At 46.6% G+C, this 13,912-nt stretch overlaps 1 protein-coding gene across 1 annotated transcript in view; it reads left to right on the top strand.

The window, feature by feature from the left end:
• The window catches only part of MAPK3 (mitogen-activated protein kinase 3), a 14,722-nt gene extending 10,626 nt beyond the window's left edge, over positions 1 to 4,096 (top strand). Inside the window, exon 9 of the mRNA XM_015419576.1 lies at positions 2,435 to 4,096. The gene's annotated coding sequence lies outside the window, so the exon portion shown is untranslated. The remainder of the gene's footprint in view (positions 1 to 2,434) is intronic.
• Positions 4,097 to 13,912: the final 9,816 nt, after the last annotated feature.

Raw genomic sequence — 13,912 nt, 5'->3', positions numbered from 1 at the left:
TTCCACCTGGGGAGACCCATCAACAGCCTGGCCCGCCGCATTTTGCACCAGCTGCAGCTCCCAGAGTTGCACCAAGGGCAGCCCCGTGTAGAGAGCATTGCAGTAGTCCAACCTCGAGGGGACCATTGCATGGATCACTGCAGCCAGATCATTGCGTTCGAGGAAGGGAACCAACTGCCTAATCAGCTGAAGATGGTAGAAGGCTGCTACCTGGGCCTCCATTGTTAAGGAAGCATCCAGGAGCACTCCCAAGCTCCCGACCCTCGGTGCTGGCACCAACGGTGCCCCATCAAAGGCCGGGAGTGGGATCCCTACCCCGTACCGCTCCGACTCAGGCACAGGACCTCCATCTTCGTCGGATTCAATTTCAATCGACTCAGTCTAAGCCAGTGATGGCGAACCTTTTAGAGACCGAGTGCCCAAACTGCGACCCAAAACCCACTTATTTATCGCAAAGTGCCAACACAGCAATTTAACCTGAATACTGAGGTTTTACTTTAGAAAAAACAACTCATACATTAACTTAAGATGATCCAAACAAAGTAAGGAAAGCAATCCCAAATGCTTTCATTTACTTAAAATTATTTGGCAGAGAATTCGACACTTTAATGATGGTCTGGGCCTGGCTGGGGCGATGGCATGCGTGCCCACAGAGAGGGCTCTGAGTGCCACCTCTGGCACCCGTGCCATAGGTTCACCACCACTGGTCTAAGCCATCCAGCCATGTCTTGTAACGCCTGGTCCAGGTCTTCCGGGGTAGAGTCAGACTGACCACCCAACATCAAATAGAACTGGGTGTCATCCGCATATTGGTGACAACCCAGCCCATGCCCCCTGGCAATCTGGGCAAGGGGGCGCATATAGATGTTAAATAGCATCGGGGAGAGCACGGCCCTTTGAGGCACTCCACATACTAGTGAGTGCCTTTGGGACTGCTGCTCCCCAATAGCCACCCTTTGTCCCCGACCTTGGAGAAAGGAGACAATCCATTGCATGGCAAGCCCCTGAATTTCCATGTCAGCGAGACGGTGGGCAAGTAGCTGGTGGTTGACCATGTCAAACGCCGCCGACAGGTCTAACAGTAGCACTGCCGCCCTGCCCCAATCCAGGTGCCTCCGGAGGTCATCTGTGAGGGCAACCAGTGCTGTCTCCATCCCATGGCCTGGGCGGAAGCCAGACTGGAAAGGATCTAGCATGGAAGCGTCATCGATAAAGCTCTGCAACTGTATCGCCACCGCCCTCTCAATTAATTTGCCCAGATAAGGCAAATTGGAAACAGGCTGATAAGGCCAATTCGGCAGGATCCAGACATGGTTTTTTAAGGAGAGGACGGACCATCACTTCGTCCCCGGGAACAGTCCCTCAGAGAGGGACTCGTCCCCGGGAACAGCCCCTCAGAGAGGGACTTGTTGGTAATATCCCTGAGAGCACCTGGAAACCCCTCGCGGCCAGCTTTAATTAGCCAGGAGGGGCACGGGTCAAGGCTGCATATGGTTGGGCATACAGTTAACTTCCTCTAGGCCAGTGATGGCAAACCTTTTAGAGACCGAGTGCCCAAACTACGACCCAAAACCCACTTATTTATCGCAAAGTGCCAACACGGCAATTTAACGTGGATACTGAGGTTTTACTTTAGGAAAAAGCAACTCATACTTAACTTAAGATGATCCAAACAAAGTAAGGAAAGCAATCCCAAATGCTTTCATTTACTTAAAATTATTTGGCAGAGAATTCGACACTTTAATGATGGTCTGGGCCTGGCTGGGGCGATGGCACGCCATAGGTTTGCCACCACTGCTCTAGGCTGAGTGGACTGGAATAATCCAGAATGAGACCAAAATTAGTGACTTTCCCCTCAAGTTACTAAAGCCTCTGCCTCCCACTGAGCCCCCCCCCCCCCACACACACACACTGGTTGGGGATGGGCCTGTAGGCTTTCCACATAGTGGAAGGAGCCAATCTGCATGGTGAGCCAGTTTTGTAAATTCCGCAACCCATGTGAAACCTTTGCTGCACCACCTGAGTATGGGACGGCACATGAAGAAAGCTTGAGAGAGATGTTTGACCTGAATGGTTCACATGAATGTTGCCACAGAGAAGCAGCGTTGTGTGCAAATGCTGATTGCAATTCTACATTCGGTATTTGTTGTGCTTTTTGCTGTAGATGGATAGACGGACAAAGGGGACACACATTTTACTGTTCCATGATTTGCTGGTATTAAATAAGCAGTAATGATGGGGGGAGGGTGCATGCATATGGGGGAATTAGCTTTTGATTTGTTTTTCATGTAAATGACCAGACATCCAATTTCTGGTCATTCATAAGTCATCAACAAGTGATTAGGTGTTGCTGCCTTGTACCTGAACCTGATCTGCAGTTGCACGACTCCTGAGCGCTTTGCTGCAATCCCTCACGAGATCTCTTTCCTTGCAGGTCTCTACTTCACCAGGAGATGATTTGGGACTGTACCCAGCTCCCCTGCTGGATTATGGAGGGGAGCACAGGATTCAGGGGGTACTGATTTGGGGGTGCCCCTGTTGACTTGCTGTACAACTGCGCTTTGCTACGTGGCTGTGAACCCCAGTAACCCATCTCTGGACCCCTTAATGTGATGTATTGGGGTGAGACCCTGGTGCCCAGGTTGGGGAAGAGGAGGGGCTTCTCTCCTCCCCTACAGGAGGGAAAGGAAATGTTTTCTCCCCCCCCCCCCCACCCCTTTCAGTGAAACAGAAGGGGGGAGTGTCATCTATTTTGGCATTTTATTGTCTTTGTTAATGAGTTAATAAACTAACGCTGATTTTTAGCAGGGCCATTTCCCGATCCCTTGGGCATTATTAGCAAAGGGAGTTGAACATGAAATTGTGGCTCCTGGATGCTCTGTTCTGTAATCCACTGAACCCCAGTTCTTTTCCAAAACTGGGAACAGAATCCAGGAGTTTTGGCACCCAACCTTCTTGTAACACTCCTCCTGAACCCAGGAGTCCTGGTTCCTCCCTGCTCAGAGGGAGGGCATGCCTGTGCCGGGGGGGTTTTCGTTTTTGTTTTGGTCTGCTGATCAGTGCCAATTCGGAACACTTGTAATGCACAGCTGATCTTCGCTATCACTGCAGGTAGCATCTGATAAAGCTGCATAGGTAAGATTTTAAACCAGGCCGAGAAGTGTGCCCAGTGTTGAAGAGGCACGAATTCTCCCCCTCCCCTCTTCAGCTTACTGTATTGTTTGAGACGCTGTGCAGATGAAAAGGAAGGCTTTCAACTTTTGTCTGCTTCCTCTCACTGGAAACAGCCCAGCTTGTGGTTGTTCGCCTCTCCCCCGCCCCCCCGACTTTGCATCGTCTGATATGGACTGTTGCGTATGCAGGCTCCAAGAAACCAACCGGCCTCGACAACAGCACAGCACTTTTTGCCATCTTGCTGCTATGATCCTAACATGGCTGCCCCCTTTAATTTTCCCCCTCCTTGATTTGTATTTTTAAAACCATGTTGTGCAGATTTTTTAAAAAATCCCAGCCTTGGGCTGTGTGGAGTCCGAAAGGCACAGGATCCACAAACGTGACTTTAAGGGAGGGAAAGGCTGGGAAGATGATGGACGGTCACATCTGTGGCGTCCTGAGGGGACAGCCCAGTTGCCCCATAACAACCCAACCGTGTGAGGGTGGAGGAGGTGTTTCAGGTCCGTGAGCGCTCAAGGAGCAGGTGGCTAGACTGAAGTCTGCAGTGAGAAGGAAACCACCGGAGCTGCAATCCCCCCCCCCAACTCCGATGGACTAACTTTTTGATGATGTCCTTCCATTTCCGTGTGCCCCGTTTTTGGGTACCAATTTGGATGAGTGAAACTGGCGGGATCTCTGGGTTCTTGAAGGAGGAAGTTCTTTAAAGCAGAACAACTGGAATGTAGGATGTTCTGGTTTTCTTGTTCTGGTTAATGGAGGAGGAAGCTTCTCTGAGGTAACATGGCGTGATGACGAGCAATGGGCTTCCTGCCTAGGGGGCTGATGAAACATTCTGAGGGGAACTTGGATTGAAAGGGAATTAATGCCTCCCCGTCCCCTTCTGCTTCAAACTGTATAAAGACCCTGAAATAAATCATTCCTTTATTCCTTCAGTGCTTGGGTTTTTTTTAATGTTTTGGGCAGGGGTGGGAAGAAGGTTGGGGGTATTATATTGCCTGAAAAGAAAAAATGCTGTTTTTAAATATATATATATTTAAAATATATATTTAAAAACAGCATTTATTTAAAAACAGCATTTATATATATGCCTTTTGTCCCTATTAAAATTCCAGGGTGAAATTTAGCTCCCTAAAGACAGGGGTGGTTGTTCTTGGCTTCAAAACTGGTTTGTCAGGGTAAATATGAAACCAAAAAATGTGCAACTGAATTAAGTGGGAGTCTTTGCATGTTCATTCCGGCAGCTGCTCAGTAAACAAGGGCTTGGTGCGGATTTCACGTCTGCTAAGTGTAAAAGAGGTGGCTTGCCAGGAGGCAGGAAGGTGAACATGAAGTAAGGGTGCAAAAGGGGTGCCAGCACGGGATCATGACCTGGCAGGTGTGGGTGGCTGAAAGTCTTCTCCTTACTGCTTTTGACACACACAGACAGAAGCAAGGTGTGGATACCTCCATCAGCACTCTATATTTCGTGACTGGAGTTAATGTTAACGGTTACAAGTAAAACAGACTTTGCGTGTATCCTTTGCTCCAAACATTACCCTCGAATTCACTGCTATAACATTTTGGGATCAATAATCTGATAGTCAGACTGAGTATTTTATTTATAAGAAGTTACAGTTTTAACTGACAAGGAAATAAGAGTTGGATTTATACCCCACCCTTCACTCAGAGTCTCAGAGCAGCTTATAATCCCCTTCCCTTCCTCTCCCCACAGCAGACCCCCCCTATGAGGTAGGTGGGGCTGAGAGAGCTCTGAGAGAACTGCTCTTGAGAGAACTGTGACTGGCTCAAGGTTACCCAGCAGGCCTCAAGTGTCTCGAAGCGGCTTACAATCTCCTTCCTTTCCCCACAGCAGATACCTTGTGACGTAGGTCGGTCTGAGAGAACTGCTCTTGAGAGAACAGCTCTGAGATAGCTGTGACTGACCCACAGTCACTCAGCCGGCTGCATGTGGAGCTGTGGGGAATCAAACCCGGTTCTCCAGATTGGAGTCTGCCACTCTTAACCACTACACCAAAGAGGAACAAAGAACTGCCAACTACCTGCGCTGTGGTACCGGCACAGTGGCAGAAATTTGGTGCTGAACTGAAGCCCAGTAGTAGTAGTAACGAGTGGTGCCTTCTCTGTCCTAGTTTTCAGCAGCAAGAGCAAAAGAAGTCTGGACAAGTAATAGTAGGGGCTTGAGGTGCTGGGAGATCTCCCTACCCCGCCGTCCTTTCACCAGCCAAAAGGTGATCCTGACTAGGCTAGGTCACTGTTGCTCGTCATCCTTTGCGAAAGATGTCATGGAAACAACCCCAGTAATTGGTAGTGACACCATCCTTTACACCTGCAGAAGGGCCTGCATACTTTCCTGATTGCAAGGCAAGAGAACCAATTTTTCAGTCATTAAAAAGATTTACTTCCATCCTAAAATGGCCCTGAGTAAGAGCTGCCTTTGTTAGGGCACACCGATTTAAAATAACTTGAAAGTCTTGAAGCAGACCTGAGCAATGATCAGAAATGTGTTTTCTGGCCGTGACCTGGGTAGCCCAGGCAAGCCCGATCTTGTCATATCTTGGAAGCTAAGCTAAGGGCTGACCCTGGCAAGTACTTGGATGGGGGGCCTCCAAAGAATACCAGGGCCAGGAGGCAGAGGCAGGCTATCAAGCCATTTCTCTGAACATCCTCCATGCCCCGGTAGGAGTTGCCAGAGGTCCGATTGGCTTCCAGGCACACGCGCACACACACAAAATGCAAAAAAAAAAAAAAGATACATGTATGTTCTGCTGTAAACTAGTTCTCTTTTACACAGCCTCCCAAGTGGCATTCAAAGACAATCTAGATAGTGCCTAGATTAACGCTACAGAAAAAATGTTATGCCTTGTTATAATGGACACAGCTCAACCTCTCACCGTGCAGCTACATAATCAATTTAAAGGTCCTGCCAAATCCTATTATTTCATGTAGTTGGGAGCAAACTTTCCCTTGCAGGCAAGACTATGTGGCTTGGTTTGCACTGGGAAGGCTTTTTCCTTTGCTACTGAAGCACCAGATGTGCTAACAACCAAAAATATTTTGTTAACAGAAGAGGTGGCTCATGTTCTGGAATTGCCTTGCGAGGTCCTGCCTGCAGTCCCAGCATTAGGGCCTCTTGCCTGACTCACAGAACCAGTGACTTTTACAGTTTTCAATCTGAAACATCCAACGTGTATAACATGACATGCTGGAGAGAAATCGGTAATTCTTCCCTTTAGCCCTGGGGATTTCTGTTCATGAGAAAGAGGCGACTCTCTCTCCCACCTCTCATCTTTGTTACAAACACCAGGGAGGCTGTCCAAGCATAAGCTAACCTTCTGGATCTGGGCGCTCCGGATTTACATCGCTTCTCTGGCATGAAGCTCACTGGGTATCCTTTGGTGCTGAGAGTGATTGGTCTATGTATTTCACACATTTGTTGTGAGAACAGAATGGGGAAACTACAACTATGCATATTCACGCCCATAGCCATGATTGTGTGGCTTGTGGGGCAATATTTTTTTCTGGTAGGGCTGAAGTTCTCAGTGCAGAAAGAAAAGCCATTTAGCCAACAGAAAGCTGTTACCAGGATAGATCTCTAAATTGCAAGCTGTCAACCACTGCAGATGACAGTTCTCAGCTGCTGCAAATTAATCACTTCTGCCAGCCTAAGCAACAATTCTGATAACAAGCCAGCAGACTTCTTTAGTCAAGAAAGCTAGCACTTAGGCAGAAAAAACTCTCTTAAAGGAGACCAGTTTCTTGACACAGAGTTAGAAGGGATCCTGGAGGTCACCTACTCCAACCCCCTTGCTTAGTGCGGGAATTAGTCAGCTACAGCACCCCACTCTGCTTAAAGGTGTGCATGGCTTTAAAAAATGTTTTAAATTATTTTAAAAAGCATTTACAGGAGAAATTCTTGTGGGGCTCTGCCTTTAAGAAAGGGGGCGGAGCCCTCAAAAGCCCCACCATATAGAGCAGAAAATGCTATTGCCAGGCTGCACTGAAGAATACTTTGGACAAAAATGGGTAGAGAGCTAAGAAAAAGATGGAGGTTCTACCTTCTTCTAGCCAACTTCTTCAGGTCCCCACACAGAGAAAGAAGTGGACTATTCCACAGTGCTTCTACACGGCCTTCTCTCTACATATCAATCAAAGGAGATGAACTGCCACCTACAGGAAACCACAGGCATCCTGTGAGGAAGGCCACATAATCAGCAACAACAGACAATTGCTGTACACGGACCACTGCAGAATTAGCACAAGTGTCAGAGGAAATGGTGTCAATACCAGAGACGGCTGACCTGTATGTAGGTCCCAAGCTTTCCGTTTAGCTGGCATCCCTCCTTTAAAATGTGCCCTGCTGTCCTTTGTGTTCTCATTGTCAACCTGTTTTCATTTGGGAAGAGCAAGCTGCTGTTGTGCAACTGAGTGGCGTTTGCAACCCTGAAGGGTCAAGCCAGGAACAGATATGTGGTTGAGATACTTTAGAATTCCTCACTGGCAGGAACTGTTTTTTCAAGTGTATTTACTCTCTTCCTCTTGGTTATGTAAATGACCTCTCAGTACATACTAGAATGCAAGCTGAGCTCTACCAGAGATTTCAAATAACTTGAGCCAGTGCCATTTGGGGCATTTTTCTGGCAACAGCTACTTGCACTGATGATACTGAATCAGCCCCAAGGCTCTGGCCTGAAAGCATTTGAAACAGATATCCTGCCGAAGTTAAGCAGGCCTTGATCTGGATGAGTGAGGGATATAAAGGCAATCACGTATATCTTCAGGAGACTAAGGCAGAAGACAACTTCACAAATCCTCTTTAGGCTAGGCTACCATTAGGTGGCTGCGGTGGCTCAAGTGGTTAAGACGCTGAACTGCAGGCTGTGGAAGGTCAGTAGTTCAGCAGTTCGAGACCCGGGTGCCGCATGACGGAGTGAGCTCCCGTCTCTAGTTCCAGCTCCTGCCAACCTAGCAGTTCGAAAGCAAGAAATTGCAAGTAGATAAATAGGTACCACTTTGGTGGGAAGGTTAACAGCGTTCCCTACGCCTTGGTGTTTAGTCATGCCGCGGCCACATGACCACAGAAACGTCTTCGGACAGCGCTGGCTCTTTGGCTTTGAAACGGAGATGAGCCCCGCAACCCTAGGGTCAGATTCGACTGGCTTTCGAGCAAGGGAACCTTTACCTTTACCGTTAGGTAAAAATATGGAGAAAAGGATTGGTTTGCAGCTGGCACAAGTGTCAGACGAGGTATTTTATCTCCCTATCCAGTCTATATGCAGAACATATCATAATGAAAGCTGAATTAGATTTAGATGAAGGTGGAGTGCAAATTGGAAGGGAAGGAACCCTAACCGTCTGAGATATGCAGATGAGACTTCATTAATGGCAGAAAACCACGAAGACTTGAAATTACTACGGATGAAGGTTAGAGCAGAAAATGCCAAAGCAGGAAAACACTTGAATATCAAGGAGGCCAAAGTAATGACTACTGGGGAATTACACAACTTTAAGGTTGATGGTGAAGAGATTGAACTTGTTTAAGATTTTCTATTCCTTAACTCCATCGTCAAAAGGGAGATCGAGAACTGGAAGGGCAACAATGAAGCAGCTGGAAAGGTTCTTAAGTGTAAGGATGTGTTGCTAGTGGCCAAGATAATTCATACTATGGTATTCCCCATTACCAGGGCTATTTTTGGGCAGGAACGCACAGGAACGGAGTTCCAGCTTGCTTCCAAGTTGGCCACACCCAGCAGGAACTCATTAGCATAATAGGCCACACCCAACAGCAGAAACTCATTAGGATTGGCTACATTAGGGGTGTGTGGCCTAACATGCAAAGGAGTTCCTGCTACAAAAAAAGCCCTGGGTAAACAGAAGAAGCAAAAGGTGGGTGTGGCTGGATAAGCACACTTCTGGTAGCATGGGGGTGTGGCCTAATATGCTAATGAGTTCCTGCTGTTGGGTATGGCCTGTTATGCTAATGAGTTCCTGCTGGGCTTTTTCTACAAAAAAAAGCCCTGCCCATTACTATTTATGGGTGTGAAAATTGGCCAATGACGAAAGCTTGACAGGAAGAAAGGTGGTTTGAAATGTAGTATTGGAGGAGAGTTTTGTGGATACCAAGGACAAATCAGTGGGTTCCAGATCAAATCAAGCCTGGACTCTCCCTAGAAGCTAAAATGGCTACACTGATGCTATCGTACTTTGGGCCACATTGTGAGGAGACAAGAGTCACTGGAAAAGACAATAATGCTAGGAAAATTTGAAGGCAGCAGGAGAAGAGGAGGACCGGGCAGGAGATGGGTTGACTCAATAAAGGAAGCCTCAGTTTGCAAGACCTGGGCAAGGCGGTTAACAACAGGATGCTGGGGAGGTTATAAATCCATACGGGTGCCCTATGTTGGAAGCAACCTGATGGCATTTAACATGCACACACCCCTTCTGGAAATGCCTCAAAGCCTGAGTAATTTTAAATGCCTTTTTGTTTTAGAGTGGAGTCTCTACTGAACTCCAGAGAGCCACGGCCAATACAAATGTCAGTGGTCTGATTCACTGTAAGGCTGCTTCATGTGTTCATGGACTGGGTGTCCTGTCACTGAAGTTAATTGCTGGGCGCTTTCCTGCTCCAGTTACCTCTTTCAAGAACACATCTTTATATTCACACCCATCTCAGCCTTCAGGGTGAAATTGACCAGAAATGTCAATAAGCATCCTATTATGTAAACTGGGGGGCTGATGGTCTAGTAAGGCAAGGGTAGCCAAACTTGCTTAACGTAACAGCCACATAGAATAAACGTCATATGTCTGAGAGGCCCTGGTCACACGGAGCATTAGGCTCGCTAGAGAGGTAACAGCCACATAGAATAAACGTCATATGTCTGAGAGCCACAAGACATAAACAAGTATCACACACACATTTTTATTGAAAAATATGCAAATTTGCTTTTTATTAACATTAAATTAGACTGTGTGAAAGAGCCACATGTGGCTCCCAAGCTGCAGTTTGGCCACCCCTGTAGTAAGGTAAGGACAATACCAGGAGAGAACAGATGACGCTTGTAAAGCACCTGAAACGGTAGCTGGAAGTGACATGACTAATTTCAGCAAATGACTCTGTGTTTTATATATCTATATTTTTAAAAACCTAGCCTTAAAGACAGATAAGCTTGAGCCCACTTTGTCAGATTCATGAAATCATTCCTCATTTGGCAGACATATTTATTTATTTATTTGATTTATACCCCGCCCTCCCTGCGAGGCAGGCTCAGAGAGGCTTACATAAAAACACATGTATAAATACAGTTAAAATCAGAGGTGTCAAACATGCAGCCCGGGGGCCAGATCAGGCCCCTGGAGGGCTTCTATCAGGCTCGCAGTGGAACTGGGCTGTCTTCTGCTGCTTCTTCCAGTTCTGCTGTTGCGTCATTGTAGGTTTGCAATTTACAGATACACACCTGAACAGCATTCTCAAGATTGCAACAGCATAGACACTTTGATGCAATAATCCAGAGCAAGAAGTGTCAGTTATCAGACACTGTTAAATAAACAAAATGTTGCAAGAGTGCTAATGTTTTAAGCATGTTTTTATTTTAAGTTAAAAAAAAATCGTTGTCTTTGTGTCCTTTATAAAGTTTATATCTCCGCCACCTGGCATTACATCTTATGACACACATGGCCCGGCCCAACAAGGTCTCATTTATGTCAGATATGGCCCTCATAACAAATGAGTTCGACACCCCTGGTTAAAATCATACATAAAACAACCATAAATCATATATAAAACAACCATATGTTTATTTTATGTTAAGCTAGGTTGCTTCCAACATGGGGCACCTGTACGAATTTATAACCTCCCCAACATCCTGTTGTTAACAGCCTTGCTCGGGTCTTGCAAACTGAGGCTTCCTTTATTGAGTCAACCCATCTCATCATGACGGGTCTTCCTCTTCTCCTGCTGCCTTCAACTTTTCCTAGCATATACATGTTTATGTGAGAGCCAGTTTGGTGTAGTGGTTAAGTGCGCGGACTCTAATCTGGGAGGACCAGGTTCGATTCCCCACTCCTCCACTTGCACCTGCTAGATGACCTTGGGCAAGCCATAGTTCTGATAAGAGCTGTTCTTGAAAAAGAGCAGTTTCTGTCAGAGCTCTCTCAGCCCCACCTACCTTGCAGGGTGTCTGTTGTGGGGAGGGGAAGGGAAAGGAGTTTGTAAGCCACTCTGAGACACCTTTGGGTAGTGAAGGGCGGGGTATAAATCCATTATCTTATCTTATTATTATTTTATGCATACGGATTATGAATTTTAAAAAATGGAAACAGCTAGCATCAAAGGGCTGTACATACAGAGACAGAGCGAGAGACCCACCTCTTGGGCATCTGACGAAACCAGATCCATGAAAGCTGATATAGAAAGTGTGTCAGTATTTAAGGTGCCCCAACATTCCTGCCTGATTTTGATGCAACATGCTAACACAGCTACGCCTCTGGAATACTTAACTTATACAAGTCTACATAGAAGCACTAAGGAAGAGCAAATGCACAGCTTGTCATTTTTCTGGGAGGGATCAGGCCTATCCAGAGCATCTCTGCTTTCTTTAGTTTTTGAGGAACATTTGGAGAGCCACACCACTGTCTTTTCTCCCAGGAAAAGCTGAGAGTTGATATCGTGGTAAATGGTGAGTACCGGGATGTCACGGGTTCAAACTGCACCTCGGTCATGCGCCTGCTGGGTAGTCTTAGGCAAGGCCCTTTCCTGTCAGCCTCCTACATGAATGGTCTCAGGGTAATTTTAAATAATCCCACCTGACAGGGTTCTTGCAAGTATTACTTGGAAGTCACTGTTACGGGCTCTTACAGGCCACCACTTTTTGGACACCACTCTGGGTTTCTCTTACGAGGGACACTGCTAGCTTCGGGTAGTAGCGGGGACCACTTACCCACTGGCTCCGTTCTTCATTATAAAAACTCTCCTGGTTCACTCCAAGGCTCTTAAAACCGGCGGAAATTAGTGACCGGACTCCGTTGTGTAACAGAATAAAATGGCTTTACTGTGACACCTCGCATTTTCCTCCAGCACAACCTCCATCAGATACACGTTCCATATGTTCCAACAATTAATCCGCCCTCTGGGATTCTTCCCAAAATGTGTCAGTTCCCTATGGCTGTTAGCCTCCAACCGCTCACAACCACCTCACTCACTCTCCGTCCCCATCTCCCCCTTCTGTCCGTTTTCTGCCCATCAACCTCCCAAACATTCCATCTCTCCACACCGCCCTATGTCTGCACATCGCCCTTCTCTAGGTGTTCCCTTTTTGGAATCCGTCACAGTCACCCACTAAAGCACTCTTAACTCCCACAGCAGTGAAGAAGATCAAGCAACAGAACATGGATTCCAGGAATCCCTGAGCAAGTTGTTCAGGATGTTATGAACATGGTAAGGAGTTTTGCATCTCTCTGGACATTCAAGACTGGCTTTTAAGAGAGAAGAACTGCAGGATGAGACAGGGCCTGCTCTCATCCATCATGAATGCATTTTGACCACAGCCAAAAGGTATAGAGTCTGCAATGAATTTAATTCTTTGCCCATATAAATGAAATAATATGGGGAATGGAACAAGAGAAAGCATGCCAAGAAAGTTAACAAGCAGTGATATGAAAACCAATAAAACATTTTATATGTTCATTAAGACCTTACCTAGCTTAACTGAAAGGTCTGGGACAGCCATACTCATAAAAGTAAAACCAACACAATATTGTACAGGCTACATTAACTCTGTTCTGGTCTCTACTGGTTTAGCCTGTGCTATCGAAAGGTTGCCCTGAGCTGGATGGCTGAGGCTAGTCTGGTCTCATCAGATCTTGGAAGCTAAGTGGGGTGGGCCCTGGTTAGTACTTGGATGGGGAAAAACCAAGGATGCCCAGGGTTGCTATGCAGAGGCAGGCAATGGCAAACCACCTCCGTTTGTCTCTTGCTTTCCCTCCTTATTTCTGTCTCTCTCTTTCTTTCCCTCTTTTCCTCCTTCTTTCCTTCTCTCTCTCTCTTTCTGTGCAGATCTGTGCATCCCCCCCCCCAATAGCTAGCAATCCAAAACAGTCCAGTGGAGCCTGAGCGGTGGGTGTTGCCTTCTGACACACTTCCAGTGATGTCAGGGTGTGTGGCATATGCAAATGAGTTGTGCTAATGAGTTATGCTAATGAGCTCCTGCACCTCTTTTTCTACAAAATGACCCCTGATCAGCTGGCAGATGGGCATAAAGACAAAAAAAAGTGTTAACGCAAGAGTCAACAGGCAATGAAATGACAGAGATGCAGACTGAAACTTATCTCTGAAATGCATACAAGATAAGCAGTGTGACCATTCACATCAGTAATAAATAACAACACAACAACCTTAGACCACCTACAAGAAGTTAGTACATGTAGTTTGACAGGAAATCATTATTATGACTGAGGCAACAACAGAATCAAGCTGGAGAATTCTGCTCCACAAGTTGCACATTGTTAGCAGATTACTTAACGCAGCAAAGGTGCACAACCTGATTAAAGGGTAGCTAAAGCTTTATTTAGGAACTGACATACTTGACAGTGAAGACAGATAGTGTCCTAACGGCATCACCAGCTGCGAGAGAGAGAGTCAGACTGAGTGTGGAACTTCTGAGGAGGAGGAGGAGATTGTCCTAAGAGTAGCAATCTGGAGACAAAGGACACTTAGCAGGAGAGAAGGTGCTGACCTCCTATCTCA

This window comes from Gekko japonicus, unplaced genomic scaffold (genome assembly GCF_001447785.1).
Source record: "Gekko japonicus isolate JY-2015 unplaced genomic scaffold, Gekko_japonicus_V1.1 scaffold923, whole genome shotgun sequence".
Taxonomy (NCBI): Eukaryota; Metazoa; Chordata; class Lepidosauria; order Squamata; family Gekkonidae; genus Gekko; species Gekko japonicus.
The sequence above is the reverse complement of the archived record's forward strand: the minus strand, read 5'-3'. Positions and strand labels throughout refer to the sequence as shown.